Genomic DNA, 11,808 nt, shown 5'->3' on the forward strand with positions numbered 1-11,808 from the left:
CAGCATACTTAGTCACCGATTTCCCTTCCTGAGTTAACTAGAGGAATTCCACCTCTTTGGCATACCTCACGCTGCTATTGGGAAAATACTCTGAGAGGAACTTCCCCCTGAAAGCCTCCCATGTGACGACTCCTCCCTCTCCTCGATGATGGACTTCATGCAAATCCACCAATGCTTCGCCTCACCGGTTAGCATGTATACAACAAATGATAATCGGTTCTCTACCGGGCACATCTTCGCATCGAAGATCCTCTCTATATCCTCCAGCCACTGGTCTACTGCATCTGGGCTGACTCTACCGTCAAATTTCACCGGATGATGCTTCAGAAAATCTTCTAGGCTCCACTCCCTAACTATCGGTTGTGGCTCGGGACCAAAAACAGGTGCAACTGTCCTGTTCTCTTCCAGCTGCTGGAGGGCTTCCATTTGTTACCAATGAGCATCCTCAGTAGCGACCCTAGCAGCCCCCATCTATTGCATCACTAGCTGTTGTTGCTCGAGCGACGCTATCTGTTGCTGTGTCATAGTAGCTACCATCGCCTCTATTGCCCTACGATATCGGGTATGTCACCATTAGAGGATTGTGGAGTCTTACGAGAATGTGCCATTGTTCATTGGCACACAGAAAATCACTTCGTTAGGCTTGATAAGACAAGAAATTTAACTGGAACACTCAGAAAGACATAGAGAAAGCTAAGCAGACATCCAAGTCCACAGACCTAAGGAATGACCGCTCCGATACCATAAATGTAACGTCCCATTTAATTAATAAGCGTAATTTAAAGAAACTCACGCACAAATAGTATAGCAGCGCAGTTCTGGGCTATTAAACACAACCCCTACAAGATACTAGGAACACCACGATGCCAAAGCAAACTAGTTACAACATCCAACCGACAACCCCATCAAGATACAGATCTAGTCCAAGCGGACTATGCAGCGGAACCTTCATCACCCTGATTATTTCGGGGAGTTCTCACCTCTACTCACATCAACAAGTTGATGATCATTGTAAAAGAAAATACCACACCACAGAACATACAACACCAATAGTAGGGTAAGCTAGAGTAGAAATCAATTATCATGCAATCACATACTATCACCCAATTCAAGCAGTATTTATAAATCACCCCACATGTTATGACTTTATCAAGCAATACACTAGACCCTGACTCGACTCATCTGGATATATATAATCTGGTCGGATTCAGCGGATGCTTGCACTTGTGGTTGATACCTCTGCTCACCCCCGAGCTGTGTTACAAGTGTTACGATGAATCAATACCTCACGCATAAGGTTAGCCCTTAATGAGTTTTAGGCCTCCTGTTACTCTCACCACAAGAGTTAGTCCCTTTATAACCAATCCCTTTCAGGTTCCAGATCAATCCATACCAATTCATCATACTCCATCCATGAATATACCATTCCAACTCATCTCGTTACCATTCCACTTTAATACCAACCTCTTCATTAAGATCACATGCTAAGTTCATGTCAAACCCATTATTCACAATTCATGAATCACATCACTCATGCATATTTATTTGTCTCATGCATTTAACAAAATAGTCAAATCCAAGCAAGCATTAACAATTCAAGATTCAAGGAAACAATCACACATCACACTACCTCGCTCGGCTCCTCGCTCAGGCTAAAGGGTCTCGCTCAGGCGCGAGGCTCTGGCTCAGCCAAGAGGCTCTAGCTTAGGCGAGCCTCCTTCGCCTAGGAGAGGGCTCGAAAAGGGGAACAATAGCCTCACACGGGATCTCGCTTAGGCGAGACCCCTCTCGCTTGGGCGAGATGCTCGCTCGCTCAACAGCAACGTGAGTCACCTGAGCGACCACTCGCGTGAAGCAGCTTGGGCGAGCCTCTATTGATCTCGCCTAGGCGACACATGCTCGCTTGGGCGAGGAAACCAGTGCTCACCACTGTTCTCTCGTGCATAAACACTCAACAGGTGACAAATGGCTGAATACTACCATACACAAGTTCGCATCAACACACCAAGCATATTAAAATGATGAAACAGTAGCACAATCAGCATAACACAAAAGAAAGGGCGAACCCTAACCTCCCGTACCTGGAAAACAAGTTAGCGGAACACTCCGACATGCACACAGTGAGCACGATTGTCCTAAGGATGGCCAAAGAGTTGGAATAAACGGTAAAACAGAAAAAAGGAACGAGTTACTACCAAACCCTAACGGTAAAAATGGAAATAAGCCCAAAAAAGGGGAATCATGAGCTGAGGAATGACATACGTGGAGCAGAAACCTGACTTGAGCTAGCTGGAAGAAGGTTGACAGCTAACACTAGCAAAGAGTTGCGACTACTCAAAGGAGGCAAGGTGGAACGTGTTTTCTGAAAAGTGAATGAAAGAATGGAATTAGGGTAGATTAGGGTTTGAATCCCTATTAGGCCAGCCCTTAGGCCCATTACATTAGGGCAACCCTTTTAATTTAGGGCAGAAAAGGAAAAAGGAATTTAGCGGGCCTTACATGGTGTAGGTTATTAAGGAGAATAGAAGTTGCACTACCCAACCCACCCCAAATGGAGAGCATCCCATAAAACCTGGACACCCATATGCGGCCACAGAACGACATTTGGAAGCCCCACCTACACCAACTTCGGACAATCCACTGATTCGTGCATCGCTCGAAGCATACTAAGAAAATGGTGGTACTCAACCTCAAGGATATGGTCACAATTCAGCAACAAAACAACAACATGAACAATACTCATACACTTATGCACACCCTTCAAAGTCTCATTCATTAAATACAAAAGATAAAAGAATCAACATAAAGACAAGGTCAAGCTTCTCTACCTTGATTGGTTCTTCCAACCTGTGTTTCTCTTGTAGCCTCTTCCTTCCTTCCCCCGGGTTATCTCTGCTTTTAAATCTCCCATTTTCTCTCCTCTCCCAAAAACCCTAACCTTAACCAATAAATATTTCTTCCATTTTGTGTTATTTGACATTTGGTTAAGATTCAAAAAATTTAAACCCATTTGTTTTTCCTATTATCATGTGGCAGCAATGAGAGTGAGAGAAAAAAAATAGTGATACAATGATCCTCATCATTTAACCCTTTTCTTACCCCATGACGTGTTCCCATGACGTGGCTTTATGATTTTAAGTTGAAAAATGATATAGTAACAACCAAAAAGTGACAACTTCTCTCACAACTTGACCTTGCAAGGTTTTTTTAATTTTTTTTTACACAATTTCCACATTGACCATGTTTGTCAAAGACAGCGCGCGAGAAAGGGAGGTTGATTCGTGACAGAAGTGGGTAAAGAGTAAGGAGAGAGAATAATGGAGCTCGTGAGAGAAGTGGAGAGCAATTTCTTCTTTCTCCATCCCTCAGGTTTGTTCTTCCTCCACCCTTCAAGTTTTTTCTTCCTCCATCCTCCAAGTTTGTTTTTCCTCCCTCCCCCAAGTTTCTTTTCGACGGGGTTGGTAATTTCTCTGTTGGTGGTGCACAAAAAATATTTGGTTTACCCACTGCAACAAAGTCCTGGTATTTCGTGTTATTTGTGGAAATGAGGCCTTTTTGTTTCGCTTTTTGGAGAATATTTGATAAAGTTTGGATTTTTTTTGTTATAGTGTTGTTGAACAGCGGAAGAGGAAGGTCTATTGTTGAAAAGAATCACTCTGAATCAGAATCTAAAGGATTGGTCTTTTTCGTTGTGTTGTGGCTCTACATTGGTGAAGAGGTAAGCAAAGCCATTGTTGAACCCAACCCATTATGGGAAGTGGGGTAAGGTGTAACACCCCAAATTTGGGATGTCACGGAACATTAGAAAATTTTTGCATTTAGTGGAAAAAAGAATTAACATTGAAAATGTACTAATAAAAACTTTTAACTTGATTTAAATTACATAGTTCAAACCGTCACTTTATCAAAAACATCAAATAACATTTGCGATCAAAAGAAAATTACATAATTTTTAGTATCTGATTTCAAATAACTAAATATATTATAAAAACTCCCGAGTCTACCCCAGCCTCTCGTCCATCTACTCCATGCCAAGATTATCTACAATATCATCTGCTCCTGTATAACACACACGTTAAACGATCATCGCACATACAACAAACAAACAAACAAACAAATAGGGGTAAGCTAACCATAAACAATGATATTCATAAAAGAAATTTAGCAAATAAAACATGTCCAATAATACTCAATGTCGCATTCAAGTAACACGAAAACATTATGATCACAATCCATCCTTCGTTTGAACACACAAACCCGAAATCCAAACAATCATACTAAACCAAACATAGCATCACATTCATCTTAAATCTTCAAATATAGTGATCATAATCAAGCTTTATGGTTCGATGCGTCCCACTTAACGCAGTCAGACTGTCTTCCTTATTCCTCAAGGAATTATGAGTAAAAATGTCAATGGATCGCACACCGGCACTATACTCGCAACGAGCCGAAATAAGGTGAAACATCTACCCCCTCCCCACTGCTTCACTCAGGCGAGAGGGTACAACACTCAAACCAATCCTCTACCACTGCTTCACACAAGACAAGATAACCTTTTCCACTTCTTCACACAGGCAAAAGAGTCTTCACTGGGTTCCTAGGTACGGAAAACCTCACACAACATTTAATTCCACCAAGAGTCTCAACAAGGCAAAACACTCCCATAATGCAACCCATGAGAATTACATATTGCCAACAAAATATACACCATCACATGCATGGAAAATAAACCATAACATAAACCCATCAACTTATCAAATAATACATTCATACAATGAACCCAACGAGTGACATTCATTCAAACACAATATAACATCACAATCAAATAAGTATCCTCAAACCAATGTTTAAACTACATAACCATGCAAGCCATACAAACCAAGAAAAAATCACCAATCACATAACCTCTTTATTCACGTCACTCTCCCACTGTGAATCACAACCTTGCACACCTTCATGCCTCAAAATCCTCACTTACATCTCTCTCTCTTGCAACATAACTAATTCTTATATTTTTTATCCAATCCAACTTAACAACACATTAGGCAAATGATTTGGGATTTTATAAGTAAAACTGCAGCTTGTGTAAAACTCCAAAAATTATGTATTTATATTCAAATTAAAGATGATTGAATCAAGAATCAAATGCAACAAAAACCAGCTTAATTGAATAACTATAGAGAAAGTTATGCATCAAACAAACAACAAAGGTCAATGTTGTCAACAACCAAACTACAAGGACCTTGTGATAAAAACTTCTCTCACTATAGAGCTTTGATTCAAGATCCAACCGGTCAAAGTCAAGAACTATGTGTTAAGGATAAACTGCTAAACTTTCAGCTCGATCCAACGGTTAACGAAGTAGAAATCACCATTTATGAAAAGTGTGCAGTGTAGAAAAATGGGTAGTGCCTCAAAACGAGATAAAGAAAAGGAAAGGTGGCTGCACCAAAATAAATAGCTCATGTACAAGCAAGTGTTCAATCAATCCTTGGCCTCATTGAAATATAAAATCTTGTACTGCACCCACATCAATACACATGATATCAAAAAAAAGAAAGAGGAAAGCTAATAACTCGTCACCACATTCACGTAAATAAAAAAGGAGAGGTAGAAGAGTTAATCTCATGAAAAAAACTTGCTGCAACAGTGTGAATGAAGAGAAAACAATCACACATGCAGGCCATCAAAAAGAAGAAGGATATATCAAGTATATTCATTAAATCCTCATGCACCAATCAACAAAATAAAGGGAAGAAATAAGGTAAAGCTTCAAATAACACATAACATGCATTATAAGTATTAAAACACTTATACTCCATAAACCATAATTCCATAAATTAGATAAATAGCAACTTTAATAACTCATTTAATTAAATAAAATACAACCATCACTTAAATAATAATTATTCCATATTTAATAAATTTATAACCTAATTAAATTAAATAATTCAACAATATTAATCAAACTATAATTTTTTTTCCATGTGTTTTCTTTTAGTCTAATTTTTCCCGGGTCTTACATAAGGTAAATAGACTTGATGTAATATAAATTTATTTTTGTTATTGGAAGTGATTAATTGGGATATTGGTTTGCAAGGTTAATTTGTTATAGGAAGTCAGATTAGTTTGCAACGCATTGGTTTGTATGTATGTAATGTGGGAATGAAAATATATGCTAACCTGTTAGTATTTAAGTGCTAAGGCAGGGTATTACTTTTGCACACATGTTGTTTTGTTTGCACTAATGAGTTGAGATTGAATATGTATAGTTTTCGCACATCAAAGTTGGTAATCACTTTCATTTGATTGAGGTTAGGTAGGTTGGAAAACAAAAAATTTTGTAACCTATCAGTTGTTAAGTGGTAAGCCAATGTATTGTTTTTGCACATATGATGTCTAGTGAGCTTGCATTGTATATGTATAGTGTTCGTACATCACAATTGTTATTGAGTTTATTACTTTGATTGGTTTGAATTTATGTTAGGTGGGAAAAAATATTTCCTGTAAGAACTGTGAAAATTAATTAATAAAATAAATAAATAATTATAAATACGGGTAGTGAGAGCCTTTATGGCATTAAATTCTGATAGTTATGGTGTGGAAAAGTACTAGCTTAAGTGGTTGAGAGTACTTGATTGTATGAGAGGACTTGGGTTCGAGTCCTATGTTTGCCAATTATGTGTTGTTGTTTTATGATTTATTTTTAATAATATGTAAAAGTGTGGAATTTGAAATGTAAACTTATGTTGATTGTGTATATCATCAAATGTGAATTGGCATAATGGTTGTGCTTTGGCCTTATGAGTGGAAGGTCATGGGTTCAAACCTTGGTGGGCAAAGAATAAGCTTTATTTTTGCTAACTAATCATTGTGGTATGAATGTGAAGGGGTAAAGAAAAGTCTAGCAGAATGGGCAAACCAAGGAAAACCAATTTCAATCAAATTTTCAAGTTAAGGGAGCTGTCTCTGTGTGTTGTGTATTAATTGATGTTTGTCTTATGATTATGGATTATTGCTTCTTAATTGAATTCTGAATGGTGTCAATTTCGCATTCTATGTGTTGTGATTGTGAAATGGAGATATGTGGAATTTGGATGTTTGATTATGTATGTGGAATAGGTTGTGGGATGAGAGTTTTGGATACTTTTAGTCTTATATTCGCAATTGGTGGTATAGTGGGTTGGAATGGATGATTCTGAATGGCATTTGCCATTATAATTATATTGGTATCGATTGACTGGTTTGTGGTACAATTTTGGGCATGAATTAACATTGTTTTGGGTAAAATGCGTGTGTGACAGTGAGGGAACTCTGCAAGTCTTGCCCAAGCGAGTTTATCTCGTCTAGGCGAGAGTTGTAGAACCTCACGTCTGGTTTGGGTCGCGCTGCTCGCCCAGGCGACCTTGGTTTGGTGTTAAGCGACTTAGTCTCTCTCAGGCGAGGGACAGTTCGCCTAAGCGAGATTGCGAGGAAATTTGGGCGCTTTTGAGCGCGATATCTCGCCCAGGCAAGAAGTATTGGTGTTTTGAGTGACTCAGTCTCGCTCAGGCGAGAGACATTCGCCTGAGCGAGGTCGCGATGAGAAATGACGTTGTTTAAGTGGTTCCTCGTCTAGGCGAGGTCTGTATGTTGTTTTGGGGGAAGGTGTGACTCGCACAGGCGAGAGGATCTTGCCTAAGCTAGATAACTTGATGTTGTTGTTGTTTTAAGCTCGCTCAGGCAAGGTGAGCTAGCCTAGGCAAGGCTGAGGGCTTAGCTTGGGCGAGAGGTCCCTAGCCTAAGCGAGTTTATGCGAACTTTTATGTTTCTATGTGCTTGTGAGTGTGTTTTAGTTGTATCTCATAAGGATAGATTGTATATGCATGTGGTGTGATGTTTGGGCTTGAAGGACTAAGTCCAATAGGGGTCTGGGATGTGCTCGGTGGTTGGACACATGATGGGCATGGAACTGGTTGAGTTCCCGTCGGCTACTAATGGGTGAGGAGTCCTTAGTATGGTGATTGCATGTGTCGGGCGCACGATGGGCAAGGAATTGTGATGTTCCCGTCAGCTACTATTGGGCAAGGAGTCCATAGTATGGTGATTGCGTGCGTGCCAGGGTTCAAGTTATGAGACTTGGATGTTTATACTACATGCGAGGAGTCTGTAGGGCAGGACTATGAGCGGGATAGGCTCATAGGGTTGGACCACGAATGAGTTATTTTCGTGGGAGCACAGGGAAGTCCCAAAACCTAGTTCATGCATATGACTCATGAAGGACTATGAGGTCATGGTTGGGTGATTTGAAAAGTATGAGGATTTTAATTATGTATTTTTGGGATTGGGGAAAACATATTTATTTCATATATTTGTTTACATTTTTATTGTGCATAGCTCACCCTATCTGTGTGTGTGTGTGGCAATGATCGGATAATTTGTTATCCGGGAGCAGATGATGTGATAAGTGAGCTAGGAGCTGCTTAGAGACGGAAAGCATGGGCTACTTGGGATTTTGAAAGAAACTCTACTGTTTTGTTTTTGATGTAAATATTTTTATGTTGAATTTTAATATCATTTGTATATAATGATATGGTACATTCGAATTATGTATGGTACCAATTATGTTCTTTTAAAATTTTCCCGCGTTTTTGGGAAATAGTTTATGTTCAATGCAATATTTATTGTGATTCGAATTTTATTTAATTAAAATAAGTAATATTCCTTATTAATTCAGTATGTGATAGAGGCCGTACCCCACCAAATTAAAACACTTAAAATGCAGTATGTGACAGTTGAACCAAGTCGTCTCCCAACGACCAATGTTCTTGTTCAAAGCTTCAATTTCCAGATGAACACAATAATAACACAGGGAGGGGGGTTTGGCAGATTCTGATTCACAACAAACTTTAATTCGCAGATAATTTTAACAATTATATGAACACGTAATGATTCCTTGATTCAATTGAAAGTCCACCAATCACAGATTACCAAATTAATTGTTCTATTCGAATTTGCTCTCATGAATCCTAAGTAATCAACTAAGCAAAAATTACCATGGATTCATTATCATTAAGCGTAACAAATTTTAGACAGTTAATACCCACAGATTTAAGCAAGCTGTGACAAATCTCATAAATATTAAGCATGAATACGAGCCATTAATGTGCACACACGAATTTGAGATTAAGCATGCATCAAATATGTGTTTATCATCTAAACACAACCTGAAATAGAGGCAATTTCGAATCAAACCCCAAAAACGACCAACAATCTCATGGTTTCATTTCAATTTCGTCAAGGAATCAATGCAATACGGTTAGCTAGACATCAAAATGGAAGAATCAAGCACTTCAAATCTGAACCAGAACATCAAAAATCAAAAACCCTAACTTATGAATTTTGAAAACGCAATTTAAGAGCAAAAAGAGAGATTACAAAGCTTCAATGAAATGCAAAACGGTGCTATCATATATAAATGCGAAACCGCATTAATGGGTGTTGTTCCATGTCTATAAAACCCACAAAACGAACTGCCCAAGCAAGAAAACGAATTTAAAACGTAAAACCCTCAATGGGTGCTATCAAATGTGCATAAAAACGGTAAAAATAAGCCAAACACGTGAAAAACCGCAAGGGGCTCTTGTATGGAAGCTTGGAGAGCGAAAATGGAGTTTGGAGAAAGGTAGAAGATGAAGTGTGTGGCTCTTGCATCAAGGAGAAACCTAATTCTTGTGGTCCCATCACTCTGCCACTCATTATTTACAAAACTGCCATTATGAGCTGCAAAATTACAAAAATGCCACTCTAGGCCTCAAATGTTGGCACATTCACTCTGATGACGTGGAAATGATGTGGAAATGATGTGGCAATGATTTGGCGACTCTCTTGAACTGAATATTAATGTCCAAGCTCCAAAATTTGCTTCACCCAAATATCTATAAATAATTAAAAACGAAAATTAGGCCAAATAATGCGAAATTAACCCAAATTTGGAAGAGTGGCCCAATAAAGCCCAACAGATGAAAACACACTAAAGATAACAATTAAGTACTGAACAACTGTCAAATGGGTACACAAGGGCTAGTGGAATGAAGGAAAATAATGACTTATCACTGACCTCTTAATTTTCAAGTGCTAAGCCTAGGTATTATTTTTCCACATATGACAAGATGTGACATCGTTGGCAAAAGCAGAAGACAAGTTAAAATGCTGAAGCAAGATTTTGATGATGATAAAGAAACCTAAAAGCCATTTGGAAAACATTATGAAGACAAGTGTTTTATGTTTAAAGTTATCTTGTAAAATGTTTAAAGTACTTACAATAGCCTAGAATCAACAGCCAGATCATAACTCTTCCATTTTTGTAAAACTTACTGGAATAATCAATTATCACCTCTAATAATTGATTATCTGCTCAAAGTTTTGTTTTCAGAAAATACACTAAAATAATCGATTATCAATAGTGATAATCGATTATCCCTATCAGTTTGAACGTGACTGTTTAATTTTTGACCTAATTTTTGAAACCCCTATTTAAGGAACATCAGAGTTACTTCCAACTTACCTTTTTGAGAAACTAGAGTGCTAGTGTTGTGACTGCAAAGAGAGTTCTCTGAGTGTTCTCAAAAGAGCTTTGAAAAACCTAGTGTTGGTAGACCGATAACTTTTCCTAGGACGGTTTTCTAAGAGATTTAGTGCTACTACTGTTGCTAGGAAAGCTAAGGTCAAGATTCTCTGTGTGATTCAGAGAAAGGTGTTCATCTCTTGTGTCTTCAAGAGAGGTGTTTTCTTTCCCTATTCTTTTGTTATCTGATTATAATATGATTTTTGTTAGTGATTGAGTTAATCTCTTTATTTGAAGAGATTAACAATTGGACGTAGGATCTTTTGATCTAAACTAGTATAAATATCCGTGTCATTTTTGCTTCTCTATATTTTTATTTTATCTACTATTGCTTTTAAAGGAATTGATATTTAAATTAATCGGTAAAATTTCGAAAAAAATTTAAAGTATTAATTTTATTACTTAAACACCCCCCTCTTGGTTTTTGTCCAAACGCCAAACATTCCGCTGCACGATACCAACAAACATCAGTTGTTTACATAAGCGATACTGTAATGGTTGATAATAGTGACAGTAGTCAATGTGGTGGTGAGAAAAAACATGAGGTTAAGGTGTGATATTAAATTTATTTTATTATTGATTAATTTATATAATGACATTTCATAAGTTTTGTTCATGAATATGTGCAGACTTTAAGGCATTATTGTCGGACAAAGTACATTGCTTCCTTAAATAACAATTTATGTGCAGAACAAAGGTCCGTGATTCAAGGGACACCATTTGGATGGTGCAGCATGTTGAAAGGAAGTTTTAGTAGAAAACTTCTTAGTTGTTAATTAGTTTGTGGGTTGAAAGGAGGGGTGGGTTTTTAATAAGTAATATAGTTGTTTGTTTATCTTTATTGGATGTTTGTTTGGGACTGAGTTTAAGAGTTCATGGTGAGAGTATTAACTTAAATAACGTAAGTGTTAATGTTCACATGTTATATGATTTTCTAGCAAGATGTAGGGACGAAGTTACCTTGGAGGATTATTGTAGGCTATATATTTTATAGCGAATATCAGAGTTCCTTTGTCCAAGTCGCAAGGGAACCATTTTCCCTATTGTATTTACCATTGTGGATTACCTTAGTAGTCTTGGGAATACAATTGGGGTGGACCTGTTTATGAATACTTAGGTGGGAGCATATGCAATGCATTCATGTTCTTAATGGAGAAAGGAAAGAAGAGACACTTCCACATTGTTGGTTGTGTGTACTT

This window comes from Vigna unguiculata, chromosome 4 (genome assembly GCF_037176805.1).
Source record: "Vigna unguiculata cultivar grain cowpea cultivar isolate G323 ecotype 2 chromosome 4, ASM3717680v1, whole genome shotgun sequence".
Classification (NCBI taxonomy): Eukaryota; Viridiplantae; Streptophyta; class Magnoliopsida; order Fabales; family Fabaceae; genus Vigna; species Vigna unguiculata.